Source organism: Microcaecilia unicolor, chromosome 5 (assembly GCF_901765095.1).
Source record: "Microcaecilia unicolor chromosome 5, aMicUni1.1, whole genome shotgun sequence".
Classification (NCBI taxonomy): domain Eukaryota; kingdom Metazoa; phylum Chordata; class Amphibia; order Gymnophiona; family Siphonopidae; genus Microcaecilia; species Microcaecilia unicolor.
In genome coordinates, this window is record NC_044035.1 from 198,080,995 (window position 1) to 198,102,401 (window position 21,407).

The following is a 21,407-nucleotide window of genomic DNA, read 5'->3' on the forward strand; positions in this document are numbered from 1 at the left end:
ATTATACACCTAGAGGCACCTATCTGAACTCCAACATCCCAGCAACCCCCCCCCCCCCAGCTCACTAAACCTACTACCCATGCATCTATTTACTTGTACACTGTACCATGATTATATTGTACCTCTACCTGTATTGGGGGTAGGGGGTGTCTACCCATCCTGGCATCAGCACACAGCACAGTAATAGCCCATTACCCTGAGAACATTGGGCATGCTACATGGCGCATTGCAAGCATCTGATGGCAGCCAGGGCTACTGCTACACCAACCAGCCCACAGAATCAGCAGGGTGAAAGGGAGCATGCCTGGACATAGCCTGTATTTACAGTATTGCAATGGTTGTGCCCTGGTTTGCCATACTCTGATCTGTAGTGAATGAGACATGTGGCGTGGAGGGGGTTAATCGAACGGGGATGACCATCTCTAAGGGCGCCCATCTCTGAGGACGTCCCCGCGAAGGGGCAGGGCATCCCGTATTATCGAAGCAAGATGGGCGTCCATCTTTCGTTTCGATAATACGGTCGGTGACGGCCAAATCTCAACATTTAGGTTGACCTAAATGTTGAGATGGTCAATCTTAGAGATGGGCGACCTCGGTTTTTGCCGATAATGGAAACTGAGGACGCCCATCTCAAAAACGACCAAATCCAAGGCATTTGGTCGTGGGAGGAGCCAGCATTCGTAGTGCACTGGTCCCCCTCACATGCCAGGACACCAACCGGGCACCCTAGGGGGCACTGCTGTGGACTTCAGTAATTGCTCCCAGGTGCATAGCTCCCTTACCTTGGGTGCTGAGCCCCCCAAAACCCACTCCCTACAACTACACAGCAGTACCATACGGATGAAGGGGGGGCACCTACATGTGGGTACAGTGGGTTTCAGGTGTGTTTTGGAGGGCTCACTTTTACCACCACAAGTGTAACAGGGGGGGGCCTGGGTCCGCCTGCCTGAAGTGCACTGCACCCACTAAAAACTGCTCCAGGGACCTGCATACTGCTGTGATGGAGCTGGGTATGATGTTTGAGGCTGGCATAGAGGCTGGAAAAAATGTTTTGTTTTTTTGGGGTGGGATGGGGTTGGTGACTACAGGGGGAGTAAGGGGAGGTCATCCCCGATTCCCTCCGGTGGTCATCTGGGCAGTTCGGGCACCTTTTCGAGACTTGGTTGTGGAAAAAAAAGGACCACGTAAAGTTGACCAAATGCTTGTCAGGGACGCCCTTCTTTTTTCCAGTATCGGCCGAGGATGCGCATCTCTTAAGCACGCCTCTGTCCCGCCTTCGGTACATTGCCAACCCCAGGAACTTTGGTCATCCCTGCAACGGAAAGCAGTTGAGGACACCCAAAATCGGCTTTTGATTATGCCGATTTGGGCGACCCTGAGAGAAGGACGCCCATCTCCGATTTGTGTCGGAAGATGGGCGCCCTTCTCTTTCGAAAATGCCCGTGATAGCCATACAAACAGATGTTTGGGGGACATGCAGGGCTGGAGATGTTCATGAGATTGTACAGACAGGACAGTGATAATGACAAGGTGCACATATGTTTGTGGGGTAGTGGAAGGTTAGGCATTTGTGAGCTGTTAATATTTGTCTCAAGCACCCTTTATGTGGCTTTATGTTGTGCGGTTTGGTCTTACCTATAGCTGAGACCCATGACTGAAACAAAGGCACAGCCAAGTAGAGAAGCTGTTGTTGCAGGAGAGGAGGCAGCAAGAGTAGATGAGAGCAAGAAGATACCAGTGAGTGTTTGGACACTCAGGCTGTGGAGCAACATGACAGTGGGGATATGGAGGCATAGGACACTCCTAGTGGTGGAGTGCATAAGTACATAAGTACATAAGTAGTGCCATACTGGGAAAGACCAAAGGTCCATCTAGCCCAGCATCCTGTCACCGACAGTGGCCCATCCAGGTCAAGGGCACCTGGCACGCTCCCCAAACGTAAAAACATTCCAGACAAGTTATACCTAAAAATGCGGAATTTTTCCAAGCCCATTTAATAGCGGTCTATGGACTTGTCCTTTAGGAATCTATCTAACCCCTTTTTAAACTCCGTCAAGCTAACCGCCCGTACCACGTTCTCCGGCAACGAATTCCAGAGTCTAATTACACGTTGGGTGAAGAAAAATTTTCTCCGATTCGTTTTAAATTTACCACACTGTAGCTTCAACTCATGCCCTCTAGTCCTAGTATTTTTGGATAGCGTGAACAGTCGCTTCACATCCACCCGATCCATTCCACTCATTATTTTATACACTTCTATCATATCTCCCCTCAGCCGTCTCTTCTCCAAGCTGAAAAGCCCTAGCCTTCTCAGCCTCTCTTCATAGGAAAGTCGTCCCATCCCCACTATCATTTTCGTCGCCCTTCGCTGTACCTTTTCCAATTCTACTATATCTTTTTTGAGATACGGAGACCAGTACTGAACACAATACTCCAGGTGCGGTCGCACCATGGAGCGATACAACGGCATTATAACATCCGCACACCTGGACTCCATACCCTTCCTAATAACACCCAACATTCTATTCGCTTTCCTAGCCGCAGCAGCACACTGAGCAGAAGGTTTCAGCGTATCATCGACAACGACACCCAGATCCCTTTCTTGATCCGTAACTCCTAACGCGGAACCTTGCAAGACGTAGCTATAATTCGGATTCCTCTTACCCACATGCATCACTTTGCACTTGTCAACATTGAACTTCATCTGCCACTTGCACGCCCATTCTCCCAGTCTCGCAAGGTCCTCCTGTAATCGTTCACATTCCTCCTGCGACTTGACGACCCTGAATAATTTTGTGTCATCGGCGAATTTAATTACCTCACTAGTTATTCCCATCTCTAGGTCATTTATAAATACATTAAAAAGCAACGGACCCAGCACAGACCCCTGCGGGACCCCACTAACTACCCTCCTCCACTGAGAATACTGGCCACGCAATCCTACTCTCTGCTTCCTATCTTTCAACCAGTTCTTAATCCATAATAATACCCTACCTCCGATTCCATGACTCTGCAATTTCTTCAGGAGTCTTTCGTGCGGCACTTTGTCAAACGCCTTCTGAAAATCCAGATATACAATATCAACCGGCTCCCCATTGTCCACATGTTTGCTTACCCCCTCAAAAAAATGCATTAGATTGGTGAGGCAAGACTTCCCTTCACTAAATCCGTGCTGACTTTGTCTCATCAGTCCATGTTTTTGTATATGCTCTGCAATTTTATTCTTAATAATAGCCTCCACCATCTTGCCCGGCACCGACGTCAGACTCACCGGTCTATAATTTCCCGGATCTCCTCTGGAACCCTTCTTAAAAATCGGAGTAACATTGGCTACCCTCCAGTCTTCCGGTACTACACTCGATTTTAGGGACAGATTGCATATTTCTAACAGTAGCTCCGCAAGTTCATTTTTTAGTTCTATTAATACTCTGGGATGAATACCATCAGGTCCCGGTGATTTACTACTCTTCAGCTTGCTGAACTGACCCATTACATCCTCCAAGGTTACAGAGAATTTGTTTAGTTTCTCCGACTCCCCCGCTTCAAATATTCTTTCCGGCACCGGTGTCCCCCCCAAATCCTCCTCGGTGAAGACCGAAGCAAAGAATTCATTTAATTTCTCCGCTACGGCTTTGTCCTCCTTGATCGCCCCTTTAACACCATTTTCGTCCAGCGGCCCAACCGACTCTTTGGCCGGTTTCCTGCTTTTAATGTATCTAAAAAATTTTTTACTATGTATTTTTGCTTCCAACGCTAATTTCTTCTCAAAGTCCTTTTTTGCCCTCCTTATCTCCGCTTTGCATTTGGCTTGGCATTCCTTATGATCTATCCTGTTACTTTCAGTTGGTTCTCTTCTCCACTTTCTGAAGGATTGTTTTTTGGCTCTAATGATTTCCTTTATCTTACTGTTTAGCCACGCCGGCTGACGTTTAGTCTTTTTTCCCTTTTTTCTAATACGTGGAATATATTTGTCCTGAACCTCCAGGATGGTGTTTTTAAACAGCATCCACGCCTGATGCAAGTTTTTTACTCTGCGAGCTGCTCCTTTCAGTCTTTTTTTCACCATTTTTCTCATTTTGTCGTAATCACCTTTTCTATAGTTAAACGCTAGCGTACTTGATTTCCTAGTTTCACTTCCTTCAATGCCAATATCAAAACCGATCATATTATGATCACTGTTATCAAGCGGCCCTCGTATCGTTACCCCCTGCACTAGATCATGAGCACCACTAAGGACTAAGTCTAGTATTTTTCCTTCTCTTGTCGGCTCCTGAACTAGCTGTTCCATGAAGCTGTCCTTGATTTCATCAAGAAATCTTATGTCCCTTGCGTGTACAGATGTTACATTAACCCAGTCTATATGCGGGTAATTGAAATCCCCCATTATTATTGTGTTGCCCAGTTTGTTTGCGTCCCTGATTTCCTTTAACATTTCCGCATCCGTCTGTTCGTCCTGGCCAGGCGGACGGTAGTACACTCCTATCACTATCCTTTTCCCCTTTGCACATGGAATTTCAATCCACAGTGATTCCAAGGAGTGTTTTGTTTCCTGCAGAATTTTCAATCTATTTGATTCAAGGCTCTCGTTAATATACAATGCTACCCCTCCACCAATCCGATTCACCCTATCACTACGATATAATTTGTACCCCGGTATGACAGTGTCCCACTGGTTATCCTCCTTCCACCAGGTCTCAGAGATGCCTATTATATCTAATTTTTCATTTAGTGCAATATATTCCAACTCCCCCATCTTATTTCTTAGGCTCCTGGCATTCGCATATAGACATTTCAAACTATGTTTGTTGTTCCTAAGTACATCATGCTTAGTACTTGACAGTATTAATTGGCAATCTTTTGTCTGACTTTTATTGTTATTTAAAGATACCCGATCTACTACAGTCTCTTTTGCAACCTCACTATCAGGATACTCTATCTTCCCTGTTATGGTGATATCTTTGAAAGATACCTTATCCCGAACCATGCTCTTTTGAGCGACTGTCGGCCTTCCCCCCATTTCTAGTTTAAAAGCTGCTCTATCTCCTTCTTAAACGCCGATGCCAGCAGCCTGGTCCCACTCTGGTTAAGATGGAGCCCATCCTTTCGGAATAGGCTCCCCCTTCCCCAGAATGTTGCCCAGTTCCTAACAAATCTAAAGCCCTCCTCCCTGCACCATCGTCTCATCCACGCATTGAGACTCTGGAGCTCTGCCTGTCTCTTGGGCCCTGCGCGTGGCACAGGTAGCATTTCAGAAAATGCTACCCTGGAGGATCTGGATTTCAGCTTTCTACCTAAGAGCCTAAATTTTGCTTCCAGAACCTCTCTCCCACATTTTCCTATGTCATTAGTACCCACATGTACCAAGACAGCCGTCTCCTCCCCAGCACTATATAAAATCCTATCTAGGTGACGCGTGAGGTCCGCCACCTTCGCACCAGGCAGGCAAGTCACCAGGCGATCCTCACGTCCACCAGCCACCCAGCTATCTATATGCCTAATGATCGAATCACCCAGTACACCCAGGATTACACTTACAAATTATACGAAACTCAAGCCTGAACTGGATAAAACCTAACTCTCTGCACGTGACTACCAAAGTCTACTCCACCACGAAAGAACTTTTATGCAATACCACTTTATATCTTATTCCGAATATGAACTCTTTATACTTTCTGCTTAATCTACCATGTCAATCATGATTTTATTGCACCACCACCTGCATCTCTCACTCCGGAATTAGCGATCGCCATGACAGAACAATGTAAGCTACATTGAGCCTGCAAATAGGTGGGAAAATGTGGGATACAAATGCAACAAATAATAATAATGATTCAGAAAAGGTCATGGATTATGGGGTTTCCAAAGAAACTCCACACACAAAGGAGATTTGACAAGAAAAATTAGTAAATATTTTATTAAATAATAATAATAGTAATTCAAAAAATGGTAGCATTCAAGTATGTTTCAGTAACAGAGTACCATTCGTTGAGGTAGGATGATATTGCAGCAGAATGGTTTCCAGTATTAAATACTTCGCAATAAAAATTATAATGGCAAGAGGAAGTGACGTCACGATGACGTCACGAGGCTGAATGGCCGCCTGAGACTTTAGCTCCTACACTTCCCTGCAATCAATTTGCACCATCGGCCGCCATCCAATCCTGTTTCCCTCTCAGACTGCTGGAAGAGACTCGTGGTGCGTCTGGGGTCCATATGAGTAAATCTTTAGCGATGCAACTAAGGGAGGGAGAGCGAAGTTTGGCGAGGCAATCTGCAAAGGGCCTTTTGACCCCAGTTTCTCCTGCGTGGGGCTGTTCATCTGGGTCTGACTTGGCCTCCTCACACGTGGACGTAAGGCGTCCAGCACCTAAAAAGGGCTTCTCGAAAGAACTGGCAAAATATCTAGAGGAGATTAGAGAAGACATCAAAGCGTCCAAACTATAAATTCTAGAGCACATGGATGCTATAAGAATTGATCTCCATCAGCTGGGGGGCCGAGTTGAGGCCTTGGAGGAGCGCGTGGACGAGCAAGATGAGAGAGCTGAGCTGGTGGAATCTTGCTATAAGCAGCTGGCGGAATAAGCAGAGGAGTTCCAGTACAAACTGGATGACTTAGAAAATCGGGGAAGGAGAAACAATCTCCGATTTCGTGGGGTCCCCGAAAATGCTAACATGGAGGATGTCCCAGCTATTGTCAGGTCACTGTGTGTTAAAATACTGGGAGAAAACCCTGAGACAGAGGCAATCGAGATGGAACGGGCACACAGAGCTCTGAGGAAAACTGCAGACAACAGGTCCAGGGATATTATAGTGAGATTCTCCTCGTATGCACTTAAGGAGAAAATATGGTTGAAAGCAAGCCAATTATCATCACTCGAATATAATGATGCGAAGGTGTTGGTTTTTCAGGACTTGTCTTTGTTTACTCTAGCCCAGAGGAGGTAAATGAAACCAGTGCTAGAGATCTTGTCAAAGGAAAAAATCCTGTACAGGTGGACTTTTCCATTTGCTTTGTGCTTTTGCCTCAGTGGCAAACAGGTCAGGTTTCGCCGGTTTGCAGAGGCTTGGAAATTTTTGAATGAAGCCGGTATGACTGGCTCAGCGGTTCCGCCGGGGGACCTGGCTCCTGTGACGAAAGCCCAGTTACAGAAGTGGAAGAGAGTTCTGAAGAAGTCCAAGAAATAAGGGACCTAAACATGACTGTGGTTTCTTAGATATACTGTTAGACTGTCTCAGTTCATTTGATGAAATGGATATGGTGGTATAACAATGCCAATAATTCTTTTCAGTGGGACTTTAGCTGCTGTGGGGGGCATAGGGTTGTATGTGCTCTGGATGGGGGTTTGATGGAATAGGATGCGGTGAATATTGTTTGAGTGGGGGGTGTATTTGGGGTATGTGTGAGTTGAGTGGGGGTCTATTTGGCTTGAGTGGGGTATTTCCTGGATTTCCCATTCAGGGCCTATGGCACTGTCTAGTGGGGGTATGTGTGTGGGTAAGGGGGTTAAGGGGGGAGAGGGGAGTTTGGAGGGGAGGTTTCTTGGGGTCCTTTGGGGGCAGTGTTGCTATAGTGGGCGGTGCTTCAGGGGGGTTACTTGGTCCCGATGGCTTTGCTAAGTGTATGCTTGGTAGGGATTTGACGTGACTGTAGATTTAAAATTTTTATCTTATAATGTGAAAGGCCTGAACTCTCCACAAAAGCGTCAGAAGTTGTTTAAAGAACTAACGCATTTTCATTCACAGGTGGTGTTTCTCCAGGAGACTCATTTGAGAAGGGACCATGAAAAATACTTGTGTCACCCTCATTATCCTAATGTATTCTGTGCATCTGCAATGGACGGATCTAAGAAAAGAGGGGTGGCCATCATGTTACATTTTTCTTTACAATTTCAGGTGGTGCGGATGAAGAGAGACAGAGAGGGGCAATTTTTACTTCTGAGTGTGACATTGGTAGAACAGGCTGTAACACTAGCTTTGATCTATGCTCCTAATGAAGGGCAGAAAGCGTTTTTGACTAAACTGGTGGGTTATTTTAATTCTTGTCCCCAGGGGAATTTATAGTGGGGGGGGGGGGGGGACTTTAATGCTACGCATAATCCTGTGCTGGATAGGTCGGGTTTGCCCTCTGGGAGTGATGTTTTGCTTTCCCAAGCATTGAGTAGATTTGTTAGAGATTTAGGGATCTCGGATGTGTGGCGAGTTTCCCACCTGGGGGCTAGGGATTATTCATTTTATTCTCATTCCCACAATACGTACTCTCATATTGATAATATTTTCGTGGATGTAACGCTGACTCATGCTGGATGGTCTTCTGAAATTGATACAGCCACCTTGTCGGATTACGCTCCGGTCTGGGTCAGTCTTCCCTCATTATTGTTTTGTTGACTACTGATCTGGCGTTTACATAACTCACTCCGATTGTTTGGTAGGGATCAGTGAGGGTTGAAAAAGTGTTAATTTTAGTTAGTTGTCTAATCTCTTGGTGTTTGGGTTTGTTTTGATCTTTCTTTATGTTGATTATGTTTGTAAGTAGTAGATTTTCCTTTGAATTGATTATTGTACTTCTGATGATGTGCCTTAAGTTTGGGTAGCCTGCAGGCTTTGTGGATAGTGGGTATATTGTTGTCGGAGAGGGGTGGTCAATACGTGGTATAGTAGGGATAAGGCGTAGATTATTAGGAGCTGCTTAGCAGTAAGCATTTTGGCTTTAACTTAATATGGTGCAGCAGGAGGTAGTGTAAATCGTTTGATCAGCTGTATAGCGCAGTGGTAACTATTGAAGTCAGTGTTCCTGGTACTGGTATTGGTTCCGGGTCCTGTGTTGTATTTGTGAGCAGTGGGAATGGGGGGTGGGGGGATGGTTCTGGGATAGGGTTATGTTTAGTTTCTCTTTGCAGCTGATTACTTCCACTGCGAGGACTCAATAGCATTGGAATAAGCCTTGGCTCACCGTGACAACCCCCAAAGTCAATTCCTTGGGAGAAGTTTCTTTTTTGAATTCATACAGATAGTTTACTCACGGTCAGATGTGCAGACGTGTTACTCTGGGCTCTGAGACTCCGTGATTCTGAAATCTGTATCAATGGTCGAATCAGCTGTTTCGGGTGCACGCCGGGGCATAAGGGCTTCAATTGCTCCCAGGCGCAGGGACTCAGGCTTCTCCCGGAATGGGTGTGGGCCCCTCGCTCCGCAGCTGAGTGCGGTGTTGGTCCATGGTGGCTGTCCATGGGGTCGGGGTTGCCGTCGTGGTTGCTCCTTAGGACTGTCTCCCTTCTTGCAGCCTCACGCAAGATGCTTCTCTTCCCCAGCACTCCTTGCTGTCGCGGCGGGCAGGTGGCCGTTCGGTGCTTCGTTCACAGCACAGGGTGTGCAGGGACGTTGCCTCCAAGGTTGTGGTGCCGGGGATACTGGAGGACGCAGACGTCCAGTCCGAGGGCGCGCTACGAGCCAGTCCGGAGCCCGGGCTTGGGTCACTCACCCTCATTAAGGTGAGATCGTCTGTCTGGGGTGCTGGTGGGCGTCGGGTCCGGCTAGGACTGGTGTGGCCATGAGGCATGTGGGGAGTCGCGGTCAGTCCTTAGCCCGTTCACGCTGGAAACCCAGGGGATGTCCAGAGATGACCCGTGTTGAACGGTACCCTCCGTATGCGGTACGGGTAGTCGATCGGTCCTGATCACGGTCGTATTCCTGCTGGGGTCTCTGGAGCAGCAACTCTGTGACCCTCTAGTCAGCGGCCATCTTAAGTAATGATCTCAATCTAGCCTAAAACTAGCACCTCCTCCTACCTCCTCTACCTTATAACATTACCTATCTACACATCCCCACTACTCTGTTAAGCTTAACCTGCTTTCTCTGCACTATACTTTGTAATCCTACTACTATGTAAGCCACATTGAACCTGCTATGAGTGGGAAAGTGCGGGGTACAAATGTAACAAATAAATAAATAAATTCATTAGTCGTCTGCAGATACTGGAGCAGAGAACGATGAACATCTAAAAGATGCAAAGTTTTCTGGAAAATCCGCTCTCCGAAAGGAAGGAAGAAAAAGGCTGATTTAAATGAAAGGTTGACAACCTTGGGCAAAAAGGAAGGAACCGTTCTCAAAGTGACGCCAGATTCTGAGAACTACAGAAAGGGCTCCCGACACGACAGGGCCTGCAATTCCAAGGAAATAGCCACCAGAAACACCGTCTTCAAAGTGAGATCTTTATCCAAAGCGGAATACAATGGTTCAAAAGGCAGGCCCTGTAACAAACTAAGGACCAAATTCAACTTCCAAGATGGACATAGACGCCGAAAGGGAGGACGAAGGTGAAGAGAAACTTTCAAAAAACGTGCCACGTCTAAATGAGCTGCGAGGGAAGCGTCAGCTGACGCCCATGGAAACAGGCAAGAGCAGCAACATGCACCTGAAGGGAGTTATAAGACAACCTGCAGAAAGGCTAAAATCTGGTAAAAAGACGCCTTGAAGGGAGACCAAACGCTCGGTACACCACACCCTGGCTTAAGCTGTAGTCGTGGAGAATTTGCGAGCGTGAAGCAAAGTGGTAATCACTGAATCCTCATAGTCCCTCTTCCTCACTCTCACCCTCTCAAGAGCCAAGCCATCAGACCAAGGTGGGAGACATCCTCCATCTGAACTGGGCCTTGATGAAGTAGCCCGGGAAAGACCAGGATTCTCTGAGGCTCCACAAGAAGTTCCACTAGATCCGCATACCACAGCTGACGTGGCCAGTCAGGAGCTACCAGAACCACAAGGCCCCGATGAAGTCTGATTCAATGCAGCAGACATCCGATCAGAGGCCAAGGAGGGAAGACAGAGAAGACCAACCTTCGGCCAAGGCTGCAACAGGGCATCTAGACCCACAGAATTGACTTCCCATCTTCTGCTGAAGAACTTCTGCACTTTTGCGTTGTTTGGTCGCCATCAGATCCATAACTAGAGTGCCCCACTGCTGACAGATTAGGCTGAAGGACTCCATCGATAGTTCTCACTCCGCCGAATCCAGGAGATGATGGCTAAGAAAGTCGGCTTGCATGTTGCTCTGATCTGTGATGTGAGCCACAGAGACAGAGAAGAAGAGTCTCCGCCCACTGAAGTAGAGCGGCCACCTCCAAAGCCAAGGCTACGCTCTGAGTGCCTCCCTGGTGATTGATGTAAGCCACTGTCTAGGTGTTGTCTGAGAGAACTCGAACTGCTTGACCTTCCGGTAGATCGTGAAACGTCTTTACAGCCAACATCACTGCTCTCAATTCCAATCGATTGATGGACCACTTTGCCTCCATCTGAGACCACTTGCCCCTGAGCCACCCAGTGGAGACAATGGGCTCCCCATCTCGAGACACTGGCATCTGTGACCCTTTTGAAGGTTGGTGGCACACAGCCACCAGGCCATGCTCTCTCTCATGATCGGAGGCCACGCCAGTCGACAACGATAATCCTGGGACACTGGAGACCAACGACTCAATAAGGTGCGCTTGAGGGGATGCATGCGAGTCCTTGCCCACGGAACCACTTTCAGTGGCTGTCATCAATCCCAGGAACTGCACGTAATCCCAAGGATTAGGGGAATGCAACAGGCTGCGAACCTGGAAACAAAGCTTGAGCATTCTGCATTCTGGTAAGAAGACCAGTCCCTGAGCCGTATTGAACAGAACTCCCAAATATTCCAAAGTTTGGGAGGGAACTAAATGGCTTTTGGGGAAACTGATCACCCAACAGAGGTACTGAAGAAACTCCAGGACTCGAGAGGTGGCTGCAATACTGTCCTGTTCCGAATCTGCCCGAATCAACCAATCGTCGAGATATGGATGAACTTTGATTCCCTCCTTCTGAAGGAAGGTCGCCATAACTATCATTACCTTGGAAAAGGTACAAGGAGCTGTGGCTAGGTCAAAGGGAAGAGCACAGAACTGAAAGTGACGGCCCAAAATGGCAAAGCGAAGAAACCTTTAATGAAGAGGCCAAATGTAAATACGCCTCTTTCAGATCCAAAGCTGTGAGATACTCCCCTGGCTGAACTGATGCAATCACCGATCACAAGGTCTCCATATGGAAGTGACGAACTCGAAGACATTCGTTCACTTTCCTGAGGTCGATAATAGGCCTGAAAGAGCCTCCTTTTAGAGGAACAACCAAGTAGACTGAATAACAGCTGGTGCGCCACTCGGCCTGTGGAACAGAAACCACCACCTTGAGATCCAACAACGTCTATAACGTAGACAGAATGGCCTGCTTTCTGGTTGCCATGGCACAATGAGACTCCAAAAATATGTCTCCGACAGGAAATGCAAACTCTAACCTATAGCCGTCTCTTATAAGATATAAGACCCACTGGTCTGACATGATAATGGTCCACACCTCGTTATAGTGGGATAATCGACACCCTATGGAAACAGAGCCATCATTGGCAGCACGACCTGAAGCCTGAGGCCTGTTTGGAGCTCCCGATGACCTCTTGTCATTCCGAAAGGAAGACCTGCTGGAATCTGGAATGCTGAAAGAAGAACTACAGCCAGGCCGGTAACAGCGAACGTCATGAAAGCGAGGTCTAGAAGAACCCAACTTAGCACTGGGTCTAAGCTTGTCTTCTGGAAGACTCTGGGATTTCGAATCTCCCAAATCCTTAACTATCTTTTCAAGATCTTCACCAAAAAGCAACTTTCCATGATAGGGAAGCCTCGTAAGACGCTGTTTGGAAGCCATATCGGCAGTCCAGTGGCGTAACCAAAGCAAACGTCAGGCTAAAACTGACAGAGCCATCTGCTTGGCCGAAGCTCTGACCAAGTCATAGAGGACGTCAGCTAAATAGGAGAGAGCTGACTCCATCGGAGCACCAGCAATGGACACCGAAGCCGAATCCTGCTCCAGGCTCTGCTGAAACCAGGAAAGACAAGTTCTGGCTGCATAGGAACAACAAAAAGAATCTTGTAAAGCCAACACCACCACTTCAAAGGAACGCTTATGTGAGGCTTCAAGACGCCTGTCTTGCATGTCCTTAAGGGCAACACCTCCTTCCACCGGAAAAGTGGTCTTCTTAGTGACCGCCATCACCAAAGCATCCACCTTAAGGAGAAGGTGTCTAAGGTAGAAGGAGCCACCGAATACAGACGGGCCATAGCCCTAGCCACCTTTAAAGTACTTTCAGGGTCAGTCCACTGAGCAGAAACTAGTTCCTGAATGGACTCGTGCATCGGGAAAGCCTTAGATGGTTTCCTAGTACTAGCCATCTTAAGATTAACAGAAGCCGCAGATTGTTCCTCAGGATCCGAGATATTCACAGCTGCTAAAGCTTCCGAAATGAGAGTAAGCAGCTCCTCATGATAAAAGATCTGAACCACAGTCACATCATCCTGCTCCCCAAGCAGAGGCTACCCATCCTCAAAATCTTCAACCTTAGACAGTCTAGTAGAGTCTCCAGACCCCAGCAAAACTGAAGGTGGAGGAGAAACAGGGGCTACAGACCCTCTGTCAGGGAAAGAAGATAAGCACCTGCGCTTAACCGCAATGTCTTCAGGGTACAAAAGTGAACCAAATTCACCCTGACCAGAGGAAAAGGAGGAGGCACCGCAGGCATGCCGTTTTTAAGCAAATAAGCTTGATGAAGCAGAAGAATAAAATCTGGGGAGAACCCCATGTTAGTGTCAATAGTGTTAACAACCCCAAAAGAAGAACCTAAAGCTGCCCCAGTGCTGCTGCCCCCCCATGCCCGCTGAACCCGGAAGGCTCAGGGGAAGAGAAAAGCGTGGGCTCCAATGGTACATCAGGTGCTGACACAGAAACGTGGGCCGCATGATCTAAAGCGTGGGAAGACTCACCCACTGGCTCCACAGGCCCTTCCACTGCTGAAACCGCATCCAAACAGCGTGTCATGCAGGCTCACACTGCAGGAACAGCGAGAGCCGCAGTGGGGACACCTTTTTACTACCACTGCTGCCATTGAGTTAATTTGTCTGTCCACCGGCACTGCCCGACAGAAAAGAGCCACAAAAGTACTCACCGGCACTGGAAGTGCGAAGAAGTGTCGGTAGCTTTTGGAGGGAGCCCAAACGGCGCTCCCGCCTTCCCCACAGACCGGCAGGTACCTCTTAAAGAGGTAGACAGGCCCACAAGAGCTTACTAATAAAGTCTACGTTTCACTTTTAAGTAGCTAAAGAAGGAAGGCTACAGAGAGCTGAGAGAGAAAGGAGTAGGACAGGAACCTGTAGTACAAGTATGTCCTCGTGGTTGGCACCCTTAGCTAGACACCCCCATGCTCAACTAGCATAACAGGCCAGGAGCTGGGAGGAATCCGTCCACCACCTGCTGGAGATAGAGATATACTTAAGTGAAAAGGAGCTGGGCGTCCAGGGTCACTACTTTCTGTTCAGTGTTCTCCATCTCCACCTGCTGGTAGGCGGATACAATCCACCAGTTCCTGGATTCATCTCCTGCTGATGCTAAGGAAATTTGCTGATGACACAAAGTTATTCAAAGTTGTTAAATCACAAGAGGACTGTGAAAAATTACAAGAGGACCTTACGAGAGTGGGAGACTGGGCATCTAAATTGCGAGTGACATTTATGTTTAAATCTATTTTATTGAGGTCACAAGGTCATTTGTAACATACATTTATCATATGCAAACTGAGTATGAAAACATCTCCATTACCATATACTTTTACAAAGTATTTCCCTCAACTTCGTTTTTTATTTTGTCCCCCCCCCCTTTCAACCCCTCCCCCTACCCTCTGCCTTCCCCTCTTTAATCTCTTTCCTTTCTACCGTTATATTATACTAAACATTGGGCTTAAGAATTCAACAAGCGACTTCTTGCTGCAGCAGTCATTGTATCCCAAAATGGCGACCATCTCCGCTGGAATCTCTCGCCCATCTTGGAGTCTAAGTTTTTTATAGCCATGCGTTCCAAACGCAACAGAGATACCATACGTGAACGCCATTGCTGCCAGGTGGGGTATTGATATGACAGCCATTCAGTCAAGATTACCTGTTTGCCAACAATTACAGCCCTTAGAACAAACGCAGTATATCCCTTTCTGGGCTTCATCCCTAAAATGGGGCAGCCAAAAAGCAAGGATGAGTCATAATGCCATGATTGACCCCACAGTTTGGCAACATAGGCTATAATTAGTTTCCAAAACTTCTGAATACCCACACATGACCAAAACATATGGCCCAATGTTGCTCCCACGCTGCCACACTTTGCACATTCTCCCCATGGTGAAAGACCCATATGAAATGCTCTCTTTGGAGGTATATGCAATCTTAAAGCCATTTTATATTGTAACTCCCAATGTGTGGCCCAGGTCGTGACTCTTCTGATCTGCAAAATGTGGGTCTTCAATTGCTGTGATGTGACAGGTACCTGCAAATCTGCCTCCCACAATTGGGCTAGTTTATGGTATTCCACCTCTGGGGCTGTATCACGTATATGTCTATGATGATATGTCATGGGTACTTTCTGCTGTGACTCCAGAGAGAAGGCCGACGAGAGCTCTTCTTGTACATCTTCAGTAAGTGATGTCCAAGGTAGAGAAGCAATATAGTGGCTCAGCTGTCTATAGTAAAAAATGTCACTGTCAAGTAGTCCAAATTCTTTTTTCAATTCTGAGAACTCTCGTATATGGCCCTCCCTGGTCAATACATGTAACAAGTATACAATACCCTTACTTTTCCACCTCCTAAATACAGCATACATCTGACCTGGGGGGAAAGCATGGTTGTCACTAATGTGCAGAAATGGGGTTACCCTCGCAGAGAATTGGTGTAAACGACATATCCAACCCCACACTGCTTTTGCTGTTACCATGATTCCCGAATGTTTCAGGGAATATGGCATCGGTGCACCAGTGCTGTGTAAGTAGTTACTAAAATGTGTCCCCTGCGAAAGACTCAGCTCTAGAGTGGTGTTGGTATAGTCATGGGCATTCCTATACCAATCACTTATATGTCTCATTCCACTAGCTACATTAAGGAACCTTAAATTTAAGAGGCCCAAACCTCCATATTCCACTGGTATACTTAAAGAGGGGACAGAGAGGCGGGCCTTTTTCCCTTTCCAGAGAAATTTCTGCAGGTATTGATTCAAAATTCGTTCATCCCTTCTTTTCAGATATAGTGGAATGGTTTGGAATATATATATCCATCTAGGGGCTATGATCATATTAAATAGGGCTATTCGCCCTAACAGGGACACCGGAAGTTCACTCCAAGCCTGTAAACTCAGTTTAGTGTCAACCAGCAATTTTTGTATGTTAAAATCATATAACTTCGACATGTCTGCTGATATGCGGACTCCTAGGTATCTGATAGAGTGCTTTTCCCAAGTAAGGGGGAATTTAGATTTCCAATCATGTTGTGGTCCTGCAACTATCTCCAAGGCAGATGATTTAGACAAATTTAGTTTGAAACCAGAAATCTGTCCGTATCTATCTGTTTCTTGCAATAATGTTCCCATGGACCTTGGTGGATCTGTCACCATTATTAGCAAATCATCAGCGAATGCCATTACTTTTACCTGATGACCAGCCACCAATATACCTTTAATATCTTTGTGGGCCGTGAGTGTGCGCAAAAATGGCTCCAGTGAGATTACAAATAGAGCTGGAGACAAGGGACAGCCCTGCCGAGTTCCCCTCTTAATTTGAAATTCATTTCCCCTCATACCATTTACCAAAACCTGTGCTGCTGGATCACAATAAAGAGCCCGGACTGCCTGCAAAAACCATCCTGAGATTCCCATGGCCTGCATCACATGGAATAGGTATCCCCAATTCACCCTATCAAATGCCTTTTCGGCGTCTAAGCTCACCACTATAGCGGGGTTCTCTCTTTCCTGGCAGTGCGCCATAGCTAGCAGGAGTCGTCTGACATTATGTGTAGCTTGACGGTTACGAACAAATCCTACTTGCTCAGCATTTATCAGTTTAGGTAAATAGTTTGCAAGCCTCTCAGCCAGCATCCCCGCCAATAACTTAATGTCAACGTTCAATAATGATATTGGTCGAAAGTCCTCTGCTCTATTTAACTGCTTCCCAGGCTTTGGCAACAAAGTAATAAGCGCGGTATTAGCATATAGGGGGAAACCACCTGTAGTGACCACCTCATCTAAATGTTCCAAGAGCGCCGCTTGTGCTTCCAAAGGTAGCATCTTATAATACTCCCCAGCATACCCATCTGGTCCAGGGGCTGTACGTAACTTTAATCGTTTAATTGCCTGTTGTAGTTCATCTAAATTCAGGGGGGCATTAAGTACTTCCAACTCCTCACCTGTCAACTTGGTAAGCCCTGCTTTTTCTAAGTAATCCTGAATCAGAGACACATTAGGCGCTTCGCCCGTAGAGTAGAGCGAGGCAAAATATTTAGTAAAAATGTTTCCTATCTCTTGCTGTGAGGAAGTGGTCCCATTTCTTTCATCTTGTAATGTGGCCACCACTCTTGGCCCCCCCCCCAATTCTTAACTATTTTAGCTAGCAACCTTCCCGTTTTATTGCTAAATTGTTGTAATTTAAATTTATAATAAATCGTGGATCTGGTTTCATGTTCATGTATTAAAGTGTTTAGGGTGACTTGTATTGTTTTCAGTTCTTCTAAGGTCTTATGGGTAGAGTTTTTTGCGTGTATTCGTTTGGCTCTTAAGAACTGCTTCTCTAATTGCAAAATATTTGCTGCTCTACGCTTTTTCTTTACAGAACAATAGGCTATAATATCTCCTCTTAAAACTGCCTTCGAGGCTGTCCAAAACAACATGGGATCCTCCTGTGCATGTTCCTTATTGTTAAGTGCATAGTCTCCCCATTTACTCGTTAGGTATTTTTGAAAAGCGGGGTCTGTATATAAATATGCGGGAAATCTCCATCCTGCCCCCCCAACTCTGTCCCGGGGTGCCTGTAGATCCAGCCACACCATTGCATGATCCGATATTTCTTCCGGCCCAATATGAGTTGCCTGTACTTGTGAAAACATTGATCTTTCTACTAAAATATAATCTAATCGCGCTAGGGTACCATGGGCACGTGATCTATGTGTGTAGTCTTTTTCCCCTGGGTGTAGAGCCCTCCACGCGTCTACTAAATTTAATGTTTTGGCCAACATTTTCAGCTCTCCCGCCCTCTGTCCAGTATAATGTGCTGAGGTCGGATTTGATGAGTCCTCCCTCGGGTCAAAGACTAAATTAAAATCACCCATAACTAGTATTTTATCCATTCCCTGTTGAAGGCAATGGCTACCCAAGGTCTGATAAAATTCCTTATTGCAGTCATTTGGACCATATACTCCAACCAGCAAAAAACTAAAACCCTGTATCCACACCCTCAATGTGATAGTTCTACCATGCCCTCCTTTCTCCACTACTACCACTTTGCAGGCTAGCCCTTTTCGAAATAGGACTGCTATGCCGCCTCTACGCCCCTTAGAGTCCACGGCATAACACTCCCCCACCCAGGATCTCTGCAATTTAGCATGTTCCACTGCACTGAGGCGTGTTTCCTGTAGGCAAGCTATATCAGCTTTGTGCCTTTTTAGGGCCGTCAATATTTTATTCCTCTTTATTGGGGAGGTTATGCCCCCCACATTCCAAGATATTAATCTAATTGGCATATCTCTTCATTGTTATAAGCGTTCCCATTGCCCCTGCTCTTTGTATACATCAGACATAAGATTCTACAAGTTTCCAGTCCCAGCAAGACTCTCACCTTTCCCCTACTTTTGTTTTCCATCTGCTGAACTGCCCGCTTATTCCAAGTCCTTAAAGCTAGGAAAGAGTCTCCCTTCCCACCCCCCCCCCACTCCCCTCCCATTCCTTAACCCCCCCTGCCATGCATGCACCCTGCTTCATTCGACTGAGCTATTCAGACGTTGAAGCTTAGACCCCGGTGTGCATTTGAGACCTCAAACTCCATATTACAATAAAACATTATATATCATACATACAATTTGCTTATATAACTTCGAAGGGGATGTGGCCCCCACTGAACGCTCCTCCATTTTGTTATTTAGTTCACTGTCAGATATCATCAAGAATTTTACTTTCTACTAAGCCTTGTTTTGCAGACTCCAGCGTATTAAAGGTATGCCATGTATTATGTACATGAACTCTCAACTGAGCAGGGTATTGGAGCGCAAAGCGTATATTCTTTTGTACCAGCTTTGAACACAGCGCATGGTATTGCTTTCTCTTTTCCTGTACCAGTGTAGAAAAGTCTTGAAAAATCAAGATGTTCTTATTATTATATTTCAGTGAATCACGTTTAAGCTTGAATCCTTGGAGAATTTCAACCTTATGGCGATAGTTCAAAATTTTTGCAATGACTACACGTGGGCGGACATGTTCTTCCGTTCGGCGGCCCACGCGGTGCGCCCTTTCAATCACTACTGGCCCCATCGTGTCTGTAAGTGCCAGTTCTTTAGACAACCAATTTTCTAACCAGGTTTCTAGATTCCTCTCAGGCAGCGCTTCATCCAGTCCCACAATCCGTATGTTATTCCTGCGTGCTCTGTTTTCGTAATCGTCGAGCAGACTCCTCTGTTCTTTTAGTTGGCGGCGCATGGCAACAATATCCAGCCCAAATCCTCTCGAGTCATCCTCCACCGCCGAAACTCGCGCCTCTAGGTCTCCTACGCGAATTCCCATTCCATCCAACGTTGTTTGGTAGGACTCCAATTTATTGGTGAGCGCTACCCACCTGGGTTCCCATGCTTTCTCTACCGCCGACGTCAGCTGTGCTAGCTGGACGTCTGTAAATGCAATTCCGGTGGCCCCGGCCTCCTCCGCCATTTTACCATCTCCGCCACCTGCTTTACTCCTGTCTTTCTTCACCGACTTTTGAGCCATATCTGCCGGTAGTGTTGTTAAGTATTTTTCCATATAATGGAGCGATTCAGTCAGTTCCACCTCTGTATTTCCACTTTATTGGAGATCGGGGTCTCGGAGCTTCGGTAGCGCGCTGCTCCTTAGCTCATGACGTCACCGGAAGTCCTCCTGCGAGTGACATTTAATGTGAGCTATGTAAGGCAAGTTTCCACATTAGAAGTCACCGACCAGGAAAGGGATCTAGGCGTCGTCGTTGAAGAAGCGATATGGATCACCTTAAAAAGAGATGATAGTGGTCCTTTCCTAGCTATCTCTATAAGGATGGGAACTTTAGGGAGTTTCTTGTAAACAAGTGGAAGGAATACTCACACCACAATGAAGGGATGAATGATAAAGCAACTTTATTCTGGGAAGCTGCAAAAGCAGTACTGAGGGGGGACATCATAAGCTATGTTAGTCACCACAAGAAAGCCAGGGACAACGAAATTTTACGTTTGGAAAAACAATTGTTGGGTTTATGAAAACAATTTGGGAAAAAGCCTACTCCCCAGGTTAGACAAAATATCATTGCTGTTCAGACCACATTGAATACCCTACTACAAGACAGGGCAGTCAAGTCGCAAGCATATTATAAATTTCAGCTCTATAAATATGGGAATAAAGGGGGTAAGATGCTGGCGAGGCTGATAACATCCAAGAACATGTCCAGACACATTTTACTTTTGCACACGAAGGGGGGAAATTACTCCACACAGACAAAGAGATGAGATGTTTTTCAAAGATTCTTTCAACAACTATATAGCTCGGGGGAGGAGAGTGGCCTTTGTGAAAAACTTTATTTGGAGAATGTCTTACTCCCAAACATCACACAGAGAGAAAGTTTTTGAACGCTCCCATAAGCAGCGATGAGGTGAGCTGGGCCAATGGAAGCAGTAAGCTGGGTAAAGCCCCGGGCCCTGATGGCTTAAGGGCAGAATTTTACAAATTGCTGGGGGATTCTATACTGCCGTCTTTAACTAAGGCATTTAATACCTGGGTGAAATACGGTCAGCTACCAGAGTATCTTAATTTGGCCCAGATAATAGTACTGCCTAAACCAAAAAGAGACCATACCTTGGTAACATCTTACAGGCCCATCTCGCTTCTTAATCAAGAAGTAAAATTATTCACAAAAATTCTGGCGAATAGGTTAAGATGCGTGCTCCCAGGTATCATCCACGAGGCACAAGTGGGGTTCGTTCAGGGGAGGTCGGTAACGCGGAATTTTAGAGGTATTTTAACTTCCCTGGAACGCCTAGAGACTACTGGTGACCCGTCAATTATGATCAGCTTTGACACCGAAAAGGCATTTGATCGGGTGGAGTGGCCTTTTTTGTTTTCTACTCTAGATAAATATGGGTTTCAGGGGTGGTTTATGAGGGCGATAGCAGCCCTGTACGAGTCGCCTCAAGCCAGGCTGTGGGTGAATGGGATGTACTCCGAGACATTTGAAATTCGGCGGGGGACTCGGCAGGGTTGTCCGCTTTCACCCTTACTCTTTGCATTATATATGGATCCTTTGATCCGAGACATATACTCCTGTTCGACAATTAGTG